Genomic DNA, 16,204 nt, shown 5'->3' with positions numbered 1-16,204 from the left:
AACAGCCAGCTTTTTATTTCCAGGTGGGAAGATGGCAAATCTAACTTGCCCAAGTCCTAGGTCATGGTGATTGATGCCTTAGAGTCTATTCAGTAAAGACCCTCAATATCTAGAAGGTATTCCTAGGAAACAAAAGCAGCGAAGTGTCTCTGAGGAGGACAGTCACAGCTTGTGATATTTATTTGTTCTTGGTGGACATCCAGAGACTAAACTTAGAAGGCAATTGTCATAAACTACAAAACCCAAACCTATCCCTTCCATCTAAATCAATCTTCTGTGATCCCCCTCCCCTCCCCTACCCCCCAGCCCACCCTCAACCTTTACAGCTTTTTCTCTATGAAAGTAGTAAGTCTATTCAACATATTCTTTGCAGGCTTACTCTGTGCAAGACAATATACTCATGCCAGCATTCAAGAGAAATAAGACATGATGTAAATAAGCTAGAATGTAAAAAACAGTAAGTTAGTACAAAATACAGGTATACATAAAAGAAGAAAATTTACACTGATGTAAATGAGGAGAAAAGGCTTCTTTGGGGAGACTGCATTTGCACTAGGTTTAAAAAGAACTGTCAATTGGGAAATACTGGATAAAAGGACACTCCTGACTAAGGACACATCTGACCAAGAACAAGTCAGAATTGCTACAAAAGTTTCTGTGCATTCATTCGGTTGGGTGACTGGGAATATGAATTTAAAGAATTCCATAAAGGAAAATCCTTCTATGAAGTTATACATAAAAGAAAAACCATGTACTTCTAATACCATTCCTTTGATCTTGTACAGAAAGACCTTACATAAATTCAGAATATTACTTCTATTAAAGTCAGTATTTTTAAGAGTTAACATTTTTAGAACACTTGAAAGTCAACTTTTTATCTTCAAGATAAAAAGTTCTAAGAAATTAAATGTATTCCGCATGGACAATCAAGTCGAAAGAACAGGAAAGATCTACATAGCAAGAAAAGAACAAATTCCAGGGAGATATGCTAGATATTTTAAATTTTTTATTATAGATCTCCAAGAACTCTGTCTTGTTAACTTAGTTTGTTCTAAATACCAACATTATGCCACACTTCTAGTTGCTCAAAACCATTTTATTAGGTCAGCATTATTGGGTAGTTTTAAATGTCAAAAAAATATATGTTGGTTCCTCCTCACCTAGGAATTTAAAGTTTAATTAGTGCAACCCCTTGATTTTATAGTTGAAGCAGATGAAGCCCAAACACTGGGTGCCTAACTTGCTAAAGGTCAGTCACCTAGTTATTGGTCACCAGTTAAACTGGAGGAAACTAAATAACTTGCCTAAGGTCACACAGTTGGCAACTGGCAGGGCCAGAATTACAACATGGGAAATCCCAGGCCTCTAACATTGCTCTACACTGCCCTCTCTGCCAATGGAAGATTAGCATAATCCCTCATAAGCAGGTAGAGTCCTGCAGATGAAAAGCCATACAAATAAAAAGTAGAGTAATAAATGCTATTATTATAAGTGCAAGTAAGTGTATATATTATCTAAATTGCTTTAATGGCATAAAGAAACGAGTATTTCTAGATGTCTTGATGGAAACAAATAATGTGTACATTTGCTAGTTTATATACAATTTGGTACTTTTTGAAAAGGGGGGAAAATGGGATGAGAATAATGCAATCTTTATTTATCCTGCTTTTTAGGGCATAAAAATATTAAGAAATATATTTTTGAAAATGTTTATCCAAAATCCTACCACCCAAACACATTAAATGTATTGTTATTTAATCATTTCGAATGCTTAGAAATACTTGTTTTGATAACTTAAGTAACAATCATGATTTTTTTTTTTAATGTCAGAGATAGGACAATCTTGGCTTCAAGAATTCTTATATCTATGGCTTCTAAAAGGTCTATAAAAAGATGAAGATTTCACGCCCAATACTTCTGTTCTGCCTAACAATCCAGGATGTGGTAATCATTCATGCATACACCTGAATGTTTTTTGGAATCTATTTTTAATTTTAGCCTGCAGCCCCTCTCGGCAAAAGAGAGAGTAAGGATGAGCAAGTGGGATGCAGGACAGGAGATGAGGGTATTACATAGTCTTTGAGCTTATTACTTCCTGTCTGAACCCCCTTGCTTTCAAATATCAACAGATGTGTTCTAGTTCTAGTTTTTTATTTTCAGGAAAAATAATCCAAGTTCACTGTATATGTAACTGTGTGCATGAGAATTTGACTTCCAGTATCTGTATAGCTCTTCCTTTGTAGCAACCTCATAAGCGTAAAAATGTCAATTAGGCTACTAGATATGGTAGCTAGCCACCAGTTATAACTATGACCCCTACCCCTAATTGGTAGACTGAGAGAAAACTAAAATTATCTGATGGGGACATCATACTTGGGGATTCTCTGAGGGCCCTGGCTCTGGAAACTGGGCACATCCCTTATGGGATCCTGGAAGCTTTGTCTACGGAGTTGTTCCAAGACATACCAGCTTCCATTAACTTGGTTCTTCATATCCTGATAGTTACAGCAAAAATGGAACGCCTTTTGATTTCCCAGTTCTCACTATCTAAGGAAAGCACAGTGTTCATATTCAGCCACACTTTTCCCTAGTACCAAATACAAAAAAAAATTATTTAAACATGCTGCCTTTCATATATAGGGAATTCAGAGGGAAAAAACAGGTAAATTTTTCGAATGCAGATTTACAGAAGACATAGAAATGATAATCAAATGAGCCTTTGTTATAGTAAGACTATTTGAAATCTGAGGTTACAACACTATATATTATTTTCATAATACTTTTTCTTCTAAGAGCAATACATGTTCATTGAAGAAAATTTGGAAAATACTGAAGTAAAGGAAGATAATAAAAACATTTGCGATCCCATAATACCCAGAGATAGTCACTATTAATGTATTGATGCATTTCCTTCTATAATAGATAGATGAACAGATACGTAAAGAGGATTTATACAAACTAACTCAACTACACACTTTTAATGGTATCACACTAATATAGAATTTTATATCCTTTTCTTAACATTAACTTTAACTTGGTGGACACACTTTTTTTTTTAAGAAAGCTGAGAGAATATTATCCAGCTATATTGACCTCTGATGGGAATGGAATCCAAAACCATCTCCTATAAATGTGCTTGAGATTGCTTTTCCCAAGTACACTTATCTTCAATCTTCCATTTTGACTTTAATCTTCTATTATTTTTCTTCCCATTTAGGCTGTTTTTTTAGTTATTCGTATGGTTCAACTTTATCAGTGTAGTTTTCACTTACCCATAAGAACTACATACCATCTACAGACATTTATAAAAGTTTAAATAAAACCATCCCCAAACTAGTTCCTGGAAGAGCTTATTTGTCCACTCAGAGAAGTGTCTATCTCCACTCTCTGTTTCTTGTTTCTTGGTCAAAAAAAAAAAAAATTCCTGAATAGGGAGGAACCAGGATTTGAAATCCAGTCAGGCTTTCTGAAAGTTTAAAAATATCATATTTTGGGCAACACTTTAGCCACAAATATATTTCCTCCTTAAACTCTAATACATTATTCCCCCTTTCTCCAAAATAAGTTGTACTACTGTAATCTGTGTTCACTTTGAATACTGATCTATAGGGACATGGATCTGGCCTGATGGCTGCAGGGTCCCCCCTGAAACTCCTCCCCTGACAAAAGCCCTGCAAGGCCGCCAGCCAATGCCCCAGAGAGCTGTCATTTACACACTAAGGTTCAACACACTTGCGTGATGGCTGTCTTGGTGATTTAGTATCTAGTCTATTGATCGGGTCTGGAATATCCTGAGCACTTGCCATCTCTTGATCTATTACCTCCAGTGTGTTTATTGCCTGAGAAAGCCTGGGTATAAGAATATTACTCAGCCAAAGCAGAAGCAAAGAATTCATTTATACTGTGTTCTCTTTTTATCTCTGAGTATCTGTTTGGTACAATGTAAGCCAAGTATTTCCACAATTCTCCTTTCACAGTATGTAAGAGTCTTTCATTATTATTTTGGGACTCCATTGCAAGAATTTTTCCACATTCATTTTTGGCCATCTCATTTTTAGTGTGCTTGGGATCTGTCGCCCTTCAGGGGCTTAATTTAATAAACTGACCCTTCAAATATTTCTACCTATATTAATCCAAACAAAATTAATTCTACTCATCTTAAAAAATATTATGCAATGTCATAAATAAAGATCATGAGCAATAGTTTTCCAAGAAAAGATGTGCAAATGATGGGTTTTAATAAATAATCAGATAGGCAGATAGCTGTAAGCCCCTTATTGCTAGCTATGCAAGTGAAAACATGATTTCTCTTTAATCATTGTCTTCTGTTGCATTTGTAAACTAGTTAATGAGGATTTCAGGATTTTTGATGAGTGAGTTTTTTTTTTTTTTTTCCGGAGTGGCTCTGGGTTTATTTAAGTAATCTGTTTTGTCAATTCTTTTTAAAATTCAAATGACACTAATGAAATAATCATTTATTAGAGCTTCATTGTAATTGTCTATCGAACTTATGAGGAGTTTCTGCTTATAGAGTAGGGAGACTTACATATTTCTCAAACATCTATGCCACTACTAGTCACTTGATTTTTCTGAAGCACTACCATAAGGACATCATTCTTTAGGGTTTTGATTACTTGTATATTTAACAACTCATTAATAAAAATAATATGCCCCTTGGAAAAGGATAGTTCCTTAAAATCCATTATTAGCTTTCTCCTTAAATGTTTATCAGCCCTCACCTTACAGGGAGCTAAGTGGTACTTTGCAGAGAGCAAAGCCTTTTGGGAATGGTACATAATGGTCCAGAAGCTATGCGCTGAATAGTAAAAAGAGGTACAGAAATTAGAACTAGGAAAGAAGGCAGCCCAGCATGAAGAAAGGAAGGGAGGGAGCAAGGGAGGGAAGAACTTGGAAAAATAATTTGACTTGAACTCTGCTATTCACCTTGGAAAAGTCACTCAACCTCTGAGAGCCTCAGTTGTCCCACCTGTAAAATCAGGGTGACTTCCTCACAGATACTTTAATAGTAGATCTCAATGTGCCATGTAAACTGTACATATGATGCAAAGTATGGTTTTTTACTTGGCATTATTTGCTATAATCAGTCCCGTTTATGCATTCTGTGCTATAAACATTCATCTTATAAAGACTGTCAACAGCTTCAAAATGTAGACCTATGCATTGTAGCTACCCTTTTTGGTCTGGAAGCATTTCTGATATTTTTAACCCCAAAAAACTAATTCACAATTTTTAACAGCCTTTGTGTGCCTACAAGCTCGAAAGCTTACTGTTTGCTTTCAGGACTAGAGTTCTGTAAAACCTCTTTTTAAACAAGGAAGCCTCTTTTAAGTCCTGTTTCAGTCTGGTGCCTTTGGTCAAGGAGGAAACTAAAATTGAAAACAGATAGATGTTTTACATTTAAATGGGTTTACCATAAACGTGTATTAAGCCATTTCATGTACGATTGCACAAATATCTTTTGCAAACTTGGTACACATGAGCACATATACAGTAACCATTAACGTCTTCTAGAGAAAAAGGATGCAGATCTAAAAATTTAAAGAGCTACTTCGAGTAAGAAAATGTAATGGCTTTAAGGGAATTGCCCTAATAATATCAAGGCATCTGCAATGGCTGGCCAGAGAAGAGCAGAACAGAGCATATGTCACTGTAAGTCAATTTAACAAGAAATAACCTTCCCCCTGGAGAATCTAAACTCCCTAGCCTCCCACAAAGAAAACTGAATTTTGGAGGTCACACCTTGGGTGAGTTACCAGAGGGAGAAGCTTAACATTCTTTTTGTCATATGCTCTGGGAGGTCAACGCTATTCTACCAACTAATTCCCTACCAAAGAGTTGCTCCCTCCTCAATGTCCCGCCCCGCCCCCCCCCCCCCAAATTACAACAAGTCCTTGGAGTCCCCTAGGAAATGACAAATGATTGTGACACTTGAGATGCCAGGGACCACGCCGGATACAATCATACTCAAACATCAAGTTTTGAACCTCACTGTGTGGAGTAGGGTCGAGGCAGGGGTTGGGGGAGTGGAGCTAGTGAGATCGCGGCGGGGGTCAGAGCGAGTCAGATAGACCGACCGATAGAGAGCTTTAGGCTAAAATAGACTGTTTAGCCAAATGTAATCAATGGAACTGCTCTTACTGGAGAGAAAAGCGGGTCGCCAAGTCAAGCCCAGGCGAAGCTCTGGCTCCGTGGGCGAACGCCACCTCGCCGAACCCCCATAGTGGGCGGTCGGAGGGCCTTGCGCGTTAGCGCGACGGCTGGAAGCGCCCCAGCTCACCGCCCCACGGCAGCGGTTCTGGGTGGGTGCAGCCGGGCCACGGCCGCCGCCCACCGCCACCCCCCGCCCGCCCCGCAGCAACATGTGGGGCGCTGCCACTGCGCCTCCCCGGTTCTCCCTCCGGCTGGAGTTCCTGGTGGACGCACGCTTGGCCCTGGGAAGGTGACGAATTACTCTTGGGAAAGATTCCTCCAGCGTTGAACTTGGCAGCTCCTGACATTTCCATCCCACCCCCAGAGCACCAGCACTACACACACGCACACACTCCTCTCCGGACCTGCCCAGGCTGCGCGCAGTGCGGACTGCCCACTCGGGGGCAAAACACCGGAGCGGGATGCAGAAGCGAGGACACCAGCTCTGCGGGCCAGGGGCGGTGGGGGGAAAGACTGTCCTAGCACTGGGTAGTTCCAGGGACTCAGCCCACTCCGTGGTTGGCCCAGGCCCCGCATAAGCTCGGGCCGCTGGCAGGAGCCCCGTTTCCTTTTGTGCTCTCCCGGGAAGCCCGCCTCTACTCACCCGGGCTGCACGCGGATTCCGGCCGCCAGCGGCAGCCCGCTGCTCCATCCCACGAACACTGCGGCGCCCCCGGAGTGTGCAATGCGGAGCCCCGCCAGCGCGCGGCCGGAGCCGGGGAGTGCGAGGAGGGAGCGAGGGAGCTAGGGAGGGAGGGAAAGAAGGAGGGAACGCGGCGGGGAGGGACAGGGCAGTGGGGGGCGCGCGCCACTCCCATTCGCGCCGGGCGCTCGCCACCTCCCGCAGCCGCTGCTGGCCCGCCCGGCCTAGCCGGCCGCGGGACCAATCAGGGCGCGCGGGGGGGAGCCGAGCCCTCCGCGGGGCGCGCTCATTGGTGCGGGGCGCGCTCATTGGTCCAGAGAGCGCGGGCCAACTCCGGGAGAGTCGGCCTGAGCGCCCAGTGTCCAAACTCCAGCGGGCAGGAGCTGCCGGCCCGGCGCAGCTGAGGTTCCCGGCTCCGCGCTTCGGCCGGCAGGGTGAGTCTGCCGAGTTCCGCGGACGGAACCGGGAGGATGTGAGACCTGCCCTTGAAGCCCGTTCGCGGTGAGCGTTCAAAACTAGCAATGTTTGCTCAGGTTGCACTGACCCTTTCCTGTGAGCGACCCCCTGCGCCGCCCGCTTCACCCTGGCCAGTAGCTGAGTGAGGGGAAGCCTGGCCGTGTGAAATGGCCCTAGCCAAAGCCTACTCCCCGCCACCCCCAGGGCCGTGCGAAACCCCCTGCACCTAAGAACCGGAGCTGAAAAGCAAGTCGAGCTCCTTACCCAGGGCAAATCTAGACCACCTGACGTTTGCAATAGAAGACGCACACCGCGGGGCGGGCGACGGAGTGGGGGAGAGAGCCGGAGTTGGTGATGGCAGATCCTCGTGAAGAAGTGGGAGTCGGGTTGTGGGTTTGGTGGGAAAAGCCCAAGGCAGAATTCTCCCACCCTCTGCCAAACGTTTCCCTCAAGTAACCACCCCCCCCTCCCCAAACCTCTCTGGAGGTGTTGATTTTTCTCTTCCCTGTTGTAAATCATGCTTGACTCTCGGGGACTTTTCAATCCAGAGCTTCCGAGTGGAGGCGGACCCGCCTACCCTCTGAGCACCACTGAGGGCAGGCGAGGACCGGGGCGGGGGCGGGCGTGACGAGGGAAGGTCCCCGGGAAGGTCAGGAGGAAGGATTCCGTCCGGGAGCCGGGAGCTCGCCCCCAGCTGCAGCACCTCCACCTGGTACCTGGCCTGCAGGCTACCTTTGCTAGGACGGCCCGCCCCAGTGGCTACATTTGTCCATCGTTGAGTCCCCTTTCTCTCCTCCTTAGCTTTTCTATTCTTCGAGCTTCTTTTCGGGCAGACGTCCTCTGAATCTTCCTGACTCTTCTCCTCCCCGCTCCTCTCAACATAAAAATATCCTTTTCTTTTTCTTTTTTTTTAACTTCCCTCCCATTTCCTCTGTCTGGAAGGGTCTCAGATAATGTGTTTTTGATTCACAGCTCCTGGACCTCAGAAAGTTTTTCTCTTACTTAGTTTATGTGCACAGGTTCACACAAGCTCTAGGTTCAAGTGGGCAAAAATAATTAGCACTCCAAACATTTGGACACGGGAGGTGATCGCTGCAGAGCTGCCTTCCTGCAGGGATCAGCACATTGAATGAATTGAACATGAATTAATGGAACGGAACCTGGAAATGTCCCTCAGTGACTGGGCAGGTCACCTCTGAGAATCTGGTACTAATGAGGGCATGTCCTGGGTGTCATCGCTGCCCCTTATTTAGTTTCCAGGGAAGAAATTCTCTCTTCGGAAGTTCCCACTCATGTACCTAATTCACTTGATTTTTTTTAAAAAATTGACTCAGCTCACAGTATAGTCAAAACTTAACATTGGGGTTCAAAATTAAATTCAATATATTAATGTTGTTCATGAGACTCTGAATTCCTTGTGGAGATAGAATCCTTAGGATCTATTTTAGAAGAATGATAGGATAGGCACTCAAAATATCAGCAGTGGTTATCTCTGTGCGCTGAGATAAGAGCTGATTTTTTTTTTCTTCTTTATGCTTTCCTATATTTTCTAAAGAACATGTAATACTTATTACTCAGGAAAAAAAATAATATGTTAACTCCCTACATACGATACTCTCCAGGCATCAGAAGAGCTAAAACTTTAAATTCTCCTTCTACTTTACCCTTCACATCTTATCAATCACCAAGTCCCATAAATTTGGTCTCCTGGAATAGCTTTCAGGTCTGTCTCTCCTCAACATCTCTGCTGCCACTGCCACACCCTTATCATCTCTTATCCGGGCTTCAGCCATAGTCTTTACTGCTCTACTGCTCATGTCACTTAAAAGCTTAAAATCCTTCAGTCTCCCCAACTCCATCGCTATGAAGTTCAAACCTATCCTGGTTGGCAAGGCCTTTCCTTCCCATCCTGACCCCTGCCTTCCATTTCGGCTTCATCTGCTGCTTCCCACACTTCCCTAAATAGGATGATTCTACCCTACTGGGACTCTTTGTCCTTCCCACAGGGGTTGTGTGACTTCACATGCCCATGGCTAAGACTGTACAGTGCTGCCGTGCTGCCCTTCTCTTCCTCCCCAGCCTCACCCCACCCCCACCCCACCCCCACCCCACCCCCACCTGCAAGTTCCTACCTCTGCTTCAAGACTCACTTAAAATGTCACCTTTTTTTTTTAACCCAGATTTATAGAATTGCCATTACATGATGCTATCTTTTATTTTTTTTAAATTTAATTTAATTTTATTTTATTTTTGTCTATGTTGGGTCTTCGTTTCTGTGCGAGGGCTTTCTCTAGTTGCGGCAAGTGGGGGGCCACTCTTCATCGCGGTGCGCGGGCCTCTCACTATCGCGGCCTCTCTTGTTGCGGAGCACAGGCTCCAGACGCGCAGGCTCGGTAATTGTGGCTCACGGGCCCAGTTGCTCTGTGGCATGTGGGATCTTCCCAGACCAGGGCTCGAACCCGTGTCCCCTGCATTAGCAGGCAGACTCTCAACCACCGCGCCACCAGGGAAGCCCTAAATGTCACCTTTTTTAATGCGATCCCAGGAGCAGATTTAGCAACTCTTCCTCTCTATACTTCAATAGCAAGCACTTTATTTATTCAACGATTGTTTATCCAGCTCGTATTATGTGCCAGCCACTATGAAGAAAACATAAATTGTTATTTATACTCCTGGAATAGACCATGAGAGAAACAAACATTAAGGCCCGTCACACAGAAAAATAATTGTAAACTGAGATACGTGTGATGAAACCACCACCTGTGCAAAAAGAAGCATGGTTTACTTTGAACAAATGCCAACTATAGTTCTTACCACATTGTGTTATAACCTGTTTATTTATTTGTCCGAAGTTCTATCTCCGTTCATATTCATCTGTGTACCGTCATCCAGAACACAGTGTCTGGCTCATTGTAGGTGCTCAGTAAAAATTTTTAAAGAAATAAATGGATGAATAAATGAATGGGTTTTTGAAGCCCCCATGAAACATTTTATTTCATGTATTTACATACTACAATGGTACAGAATCTAAAAGTCTTTAGTTCTGTGTTTTAAAAATTGATATTGTTAGATCTTTGTCTTATCTTTTCATAACTGTAATCTAGTTCTCCCAGCATAAATTATCTAATTTCTTCTTGTTTGATGTCACATTTAGGAGACATAGCTAATGTACTATTTGTAGATAATCTGTTGGTGCCAGGAGGAATTTATTCTTTTGGTGTTTTTATAAATTTGGCTTTTAACATATAAATATACAATTTTAAGATACAAAGTACAATCCATAAAAGAATAAATAAATTAGACTTTATCAAAATGAAAAACATGTGCTCTGCAAACAAAACTGTTGACAGAATGAAAAGACATAGAGAAAATATTTGCAAATCATATATCTGACACAGGACTTGTAGCCAATATATATAAAGAACTCTCAAAACTCAACAAGAAGAAAACAATCAATTAAATTTCTTTAACAGACAAAAGATTTGAACAGACATTTTACCAAAAAAGATATACAGATGACAGCAGCACATGAGAAGATGCTCAGTATCACTAGTCATTAATGAAATGCTAATTAAAACCACAATGAGATACTGCTATACACTTAATATAATGGTTTAAAAAACCCCTGATGATACCAAATTCTGATGAGGATGCAGAGCAACTGGAACTCTTGTATATTGCTGCTGCGAATGCACAATGGTACTGCCACTCTAAAAATAGTTTCACAGCTATTATAAAGTTCAGTAGACACTTATCCATTTGGCCCAATTTTCCACTCCTAGATAGTTACCAAAGTGAAATGGTAGGCCTATATTCACACAAAAACCTCTAAACAAATATTTATAGCAATTTAATCACTAAAATCTTGAAACAACTCCAAAGTCCCTCAACTGGGAAATAGATAAACAAAATGTAGTACATCCATAGAATGGAATACTACTCAATAATGAAAAGGAATGGGCTGTTGATACGAACAACGTTCTATATCCCAATGCACTATGCTAAATGAAAGAAAACAGACTCAAAATCTAAATGCCTATACTGGTTAGGAATGGCAGAGCAGCAACATAAAAAGGTTGAGGTTTATTATGATGATGGACCCACAGTTTGAGGTCTGGATGATCTATATTTATTTTTATTTATTTATTTATTTTATTTATTTGTTTTTGGCTGCATTGGGTCTTCATTGTGGTGTGCAGGCTTTTCATTGTGGCGGCTTCCCTTGTTGTGGAGCACAGGCTGTAGGTGCGCGGGCTCAGTAGTTGTGGTGCACAGGTTTAGTTGCTCCCCGGCATGTGGGATCTCCCCGGACCAGGGCTCAAACCCGTGTCCCCTGCATTGGCAGGCAGATTCTTAACCACTGTGCCACCAGGGAAGTCCCTGGATGATCTATATTTAGATGAGGCAATTGTTTAAACCATTGTTAATTCAAGTTTCCTGTCACAAAGAGCTAAACCTCATTTTACCTAATATAATGAGTGCATGAATTAATCATTAATGAAAATTCCACTGAACACTCTTTGTGAAAGAAGAAACTGTGACTGTCTTATTTACTGAAATATCACCAATGGCTTACACAATGCCAGTACAGAGTGGGTACTCAATAAATAATAGTTAAATGAGTGAACAGATAAGAATGAAGATAAAGTTGGGATTTTACAGGACTGTAACAAAAATGAGTGTTTTCTCCTTCAAAGTAGCTACTTTGTCACATTACGTTTTTCATTCCAGTGATGCTGTTCCTATTTCAAAATATGTTCCCTTCCCCTTTCTACTTATTAAAATATTGCCCTTTAAGTAAAATTGTTTCCCTAAATAAATTATTCACTTTCTTTCTCTTGATGAGCAAACAATAAATTTAACATGTCTTAACATTCTACTCATTTTTCAATATTCCAAGTAGTGTCTAGTTTATCTTCTTTTTCTCTATAACAAATATCAGAAGTTTATATAACTGGCACACAGTAGAAATCCAGATTTTATGCAAAGCTTGAGAGAATTTGGCTCAAAAAACCGTCATATTTCCAGATGTATCACTAAAAGTAATTTTCATTTATTGGACACTGATGGTTGACATTAAGCTTTTGAAATATTATTAAAATATTTCTATTCTAACCAGTTTGCCCAGTCAAGTGACTTTGAAAAATCATTTATAGCTAAGCAGTTATGGAATTTATTATAAGAACTCAATTTTCTCTACCAGTTTTTCTACTAGGAAACAGTAATTTTAGCTGCCAGCAAAGACCCCTCAGTTGCTTTAAGACATCAATCAGTTTTATATCTGTTTCTATCAGCGAGCAATTTTTGCATAAACACAGATACCACCTTACATAGAATTGACATTGTAATTCTTCCCATAAATAAGGTTGTCTCCTAATTACCATCTGACAATTAAAATATTGGAGGTTAAGGAGAGGAAGTTGTGAGAGATGGGCAGGTATATGTAAGCTAAATAGGATATTGTAAAGAATGAATCCATAAAGGTCTAAAAGTTTCATTACCTTTCTTTTCCCCAGTGTCTATCACTGTACCTGAGATAATCTAGTACTGGATGAATTTTTGCTTCTGATCTTACTTCCGTAATCAGGGGCAAGAAAAAATGAGATAAAATTTCAAGAGGTTGGGTTTCCATCATTTCATCAACTTCTTCTCTCATCCCCATTGTTGATGCCTATAACTCCACAATCAGAGCAAATTTCCTTAGCCAGATCACAAAGAGGGTTTATCTTGAATTGCGTGTTAACCTGAGTGGTGGTAATGGCTGCCTGGAACACTGTGCCAGCAAGGATCATAGGGCCAATCTGATGGATCGATTAGCAAACCTTTGGTGAAGGAGAGCAATTATAATTTGTGCAGATTGGTATGGTTGTAGAATATCCAGATGCGGTTACCCAGGGGGTAGTTGGATATGAGGGCCCAAAGCTCAGTAGAGGTATACATTTTTGAGACATACAAGTTTAAACTCTCTCCGCTCTCCACTTGTGCACATGGCAGACATGTGCTTGTTCCTTCTGAGACCTCACATGGCCTCAGCACCCTTCTGAGTTCACTGTTCCTCCTAGCCACCACCAACAGATAGCTGTTGGAACAAGAGATGGAAAACAGTTTCATCACACAGTGTAGGATTAATTCAGGTTTAGCACCTTGTGGGTTAGTACAATAGGAAAGTAGCTAAGGAAGTTGTTTATGCTAGTGATGGCATTATTCAAGTGACTGACCTTGTTGTCTAGGTTGGGTAAGAAAAGAAAAAATCAAGGATGGACTTAAAAATGAATTTTTTTTACTCATCAACCCCAAGAATTGGAACCAACATAATTCCCTGTCCTTGTATTAACCAATTCTTGAACCAGGCATACTTTGCTCTCCCTATGTTAAATATTCCTGGGACCAAACAAAAATATCCTAGCTCTTTGCTCCAGGGAATACCTGCTTCTGGAAAAAAAAAACTGTGAGCCTGTTAAACTGCTCACATTTTAAGGCTAACTTCTCAAGTGAGTACTTCCAGACTCTCTCATAGCTGTGCCTTCCAAAGTATTATGTCATAGACTCTGCCCATTCCAACTAGTCCCTGCTTTTCAAGACTTGCCTAAAAATCCCAGCTCAGGCTCTAAAAACTTCATAAATACCTATGGGAATGAATGAAGGGAATCCAGATGAGAACAGGGGCTATTTATTCAGCGTTTACTCTAGCAAGAGATTTAAGCTACCCTCACTTGCATTTGGTAGAGACTAAACCCAAGCAGAAGAGTGGTAAAGCTTTATAATTAAAAAAGAAAAAGGACAACGTCTGGTATGCTCTAATTGGAAATTGTTGTCATGGAGAGGCTGGAGGTAGGGTAATTAGAAGCAGGGAATCCTATGTGACTGGTTTGGGAAGCATATTTGACTTTCTCTGCTTAGTCCTGAGTTGAGCGGGGAGGGAGCAAAATTAGGGGAACTGTCAGTCATTGACCAGTCTTGACCAGTTTAGGCCAATTGCTGCAGAGGTTGTGGTTTGGCTTCCTGGGCTGGCTATCACCAAGGCTGTGGGTCAGAGCTCTATTGCTATATGCGGTCCGGCCATTTGTGCATTTGTACATTCAGTCTCTCATATCCTTCCCTAATTTTCTGATTCTGAGTCTCTACTAAGACGGTCCAGGAGATGTTGTCCATATTGCAGTAGAGCTAATAAATTTAGCTTTGCTTGATCTATAAGTGTTTCTGGTGGTCTTTTTTTTTTTTTCCCTCTGGAGCCAGACTCCTGGGTTTGTTTGTTTGTTTGTTTTTAATTAATTAATTTATTTATTTATTTTTGGCTGTGTTGGGTCTTCGTTTCTGTGCGAGGGCTTTCTCTAGTTGCCGCAAGCGGGGGCCACTCTTCATCGCGGTGTGCGGGCCTTTCAGTATCGCGGCCTCTCTTGTTGTGGAGCACAGGCTCCAGACGCGCAGGCTCAGTAGGTGTGGCTCACGGGCCTAGTTGCTCCGCGGCATGTGGGTTTTTCCCAGACCAATGCTCGAACCCGTGTGCCCTGCATTGGCAGGCAGATTCTCAACCACTGCGCCACCAGGGAAGCCCCTCTGGTGGTCTTTTGAAGAGTCACCAGTGAATAGTCCATATCTAGTACTACACGCTGCATGTTATATAGCTATCTTCTTCCTCTTTCTCCCGATGAGTTTACTTCCAAAAGAAAACAGGATTCTCCAGTAAGATCACATAGTTCTCTAGGAACACATCTCTGCCCAGTGCCCTCTGTGCAGGGTCTGGCTGTCCAGCCTTGGGAGACTCTTGAATTTTAAAGGCTCCTGGGATCCCAGCAGCCAGTCCTTCCTCTTTGGGGGAAGGCAGAGGGCACAATCTTGCAAGTCTAACACAAAAGTGCCCCTTTGCCAACATTCTCCATGACTGGTAGATTGGGCAAATGTAGGGGTGTCCTAGGACAGACACTGTGAAGGTACATAGAATAATCAAATCAGGAAGTGTTGAAGTTCCCCGGAATGCTGTGTTAAAAGAATAGCAATGCATTTTGCAGACAGAGAAAATTCATTTTTTTACCAAACATTTATTCAACAAAAGGTACATACTAGAAGCTGAAAAGACAGTAATGAGCAAAACAAAAACATAGCTGATGCCATGTCTCATTGAGCTTTCAGTCTAGTGAGGGACAAAGTCATTGATCAAATAATCTAACATATAAATGTGAAATATGAAAGTGTTAACAGAGGAAACTGGGAAGTCTCAGAAGGTATGCTTGAGGGATTAAACACCAAACTTACTTCTTCACATAATGTGCCCATGCAGAAGGTATCCATAACAAGACATTAAAAAACTCATCAAAAAATCATTAGTAGATCTCTGCTTCCAGCTAAGATGGAACAGCAGGGACTGAATTTACTCTCCCAGTGGAAACAACCAAAAAATGGACGATATCTACACAGGTTAACCCTGTGTAGGTTTCCCAGGGTTTCCATAACAAAGTACCACAAATTGAGTGGCTTAAAATAACAGAAATGTAGTCTCTCACAGTCCTGGAGGGTAGCAGTCCAAGATCAAGGGCATCCTTCTGGAGATTCTGAAAGAGGGTGTGTCCCATGCCTCTCTCCTAGCTTCTGGTGCCTCCAGCTATCCTTGCCAGTCCTTGGCTTGTAGATGTGTCACTCTGACCTCTGCCTCCATCATCACAAAGCGTTCTCCCTGTGCGTCTTCTAAATCCTCCGTTTTCTTTCTTAGAGGACAAGACATCAGTCACTGGATTAAGGTCCACCCTAGCTCAGTATGACCTCATTGTAACTAATTACAAAGACTCTATTCCAAATAAAGTCACATTCTGGGACTTTAGGGGTCAAGACTTCAACATATCTTTTGGGGGGCACAATTCAACCCATAACACTCCCCATTGTAGGAGATCAGGTGGTGGG

At 42.0% G+C, this 16,204-nt stretch overlaps 1 protein-coding gene and 1 long non-coding RNA gene across 6 annotated transcripts in view; one reads left to right on the top strand and one right to left on the bottom strand.

Annotated features, from left to right (window-relative positions):
- Nucleotides 1-6,931, bottom strand: part of LYPD6 (LY6/PLAUR domain containing 6) — a 112,282-nt gene extending 105,351 nt beyond the window's left edge. For all 5 annotated transcript variants that reach the window (XM_036856910.1, XM_036856916.1, XM_036856909.1 and 2 more), the window contains exon 1: nt 6,815-6,931. The gene's annotated coding sequence lies outside the window, so the exon portion shown is untranslated. The remainder of the gene's footprint in view (nt 1-6,814) is intronic.
- A 305-nt stretch (nt 6,932-7,236) lies between these two features.
- Nucleotides 7,237-16,204, top strand: part of LOC118898533 — a 66,384-nt gene continuing 57,416 nt past the window's right edge. The window contains exon 1 of the long non-coding RNA XR_005020714.1: nt 7,237-7,354. This is a non-coding gene — a long non-coding RNA (uncharacterized LOC118898533). The remainder of the gene's footprint in view (nt 7,355-16,204) is intronic.

This window comes from Balaenoptera musculus, chromosome 7 (assembly GCF_009873245.2).
Source record: "Balaenoptera musculus isolate JJ_BM4_2016_0621 chromosome 7, mBalMus1.pri.v3, whole genome shotgun sequence".
Lineage (NCBI taxonomy): Eukaryota > Metazoa > Chordata > Mammalia > Artiodactyla > Balaenopteridae > Balaenoptera > Balaenoptera musculus.
This window is presented reverse-complemented; position numbering and strand designations above follow the sequence as displayed.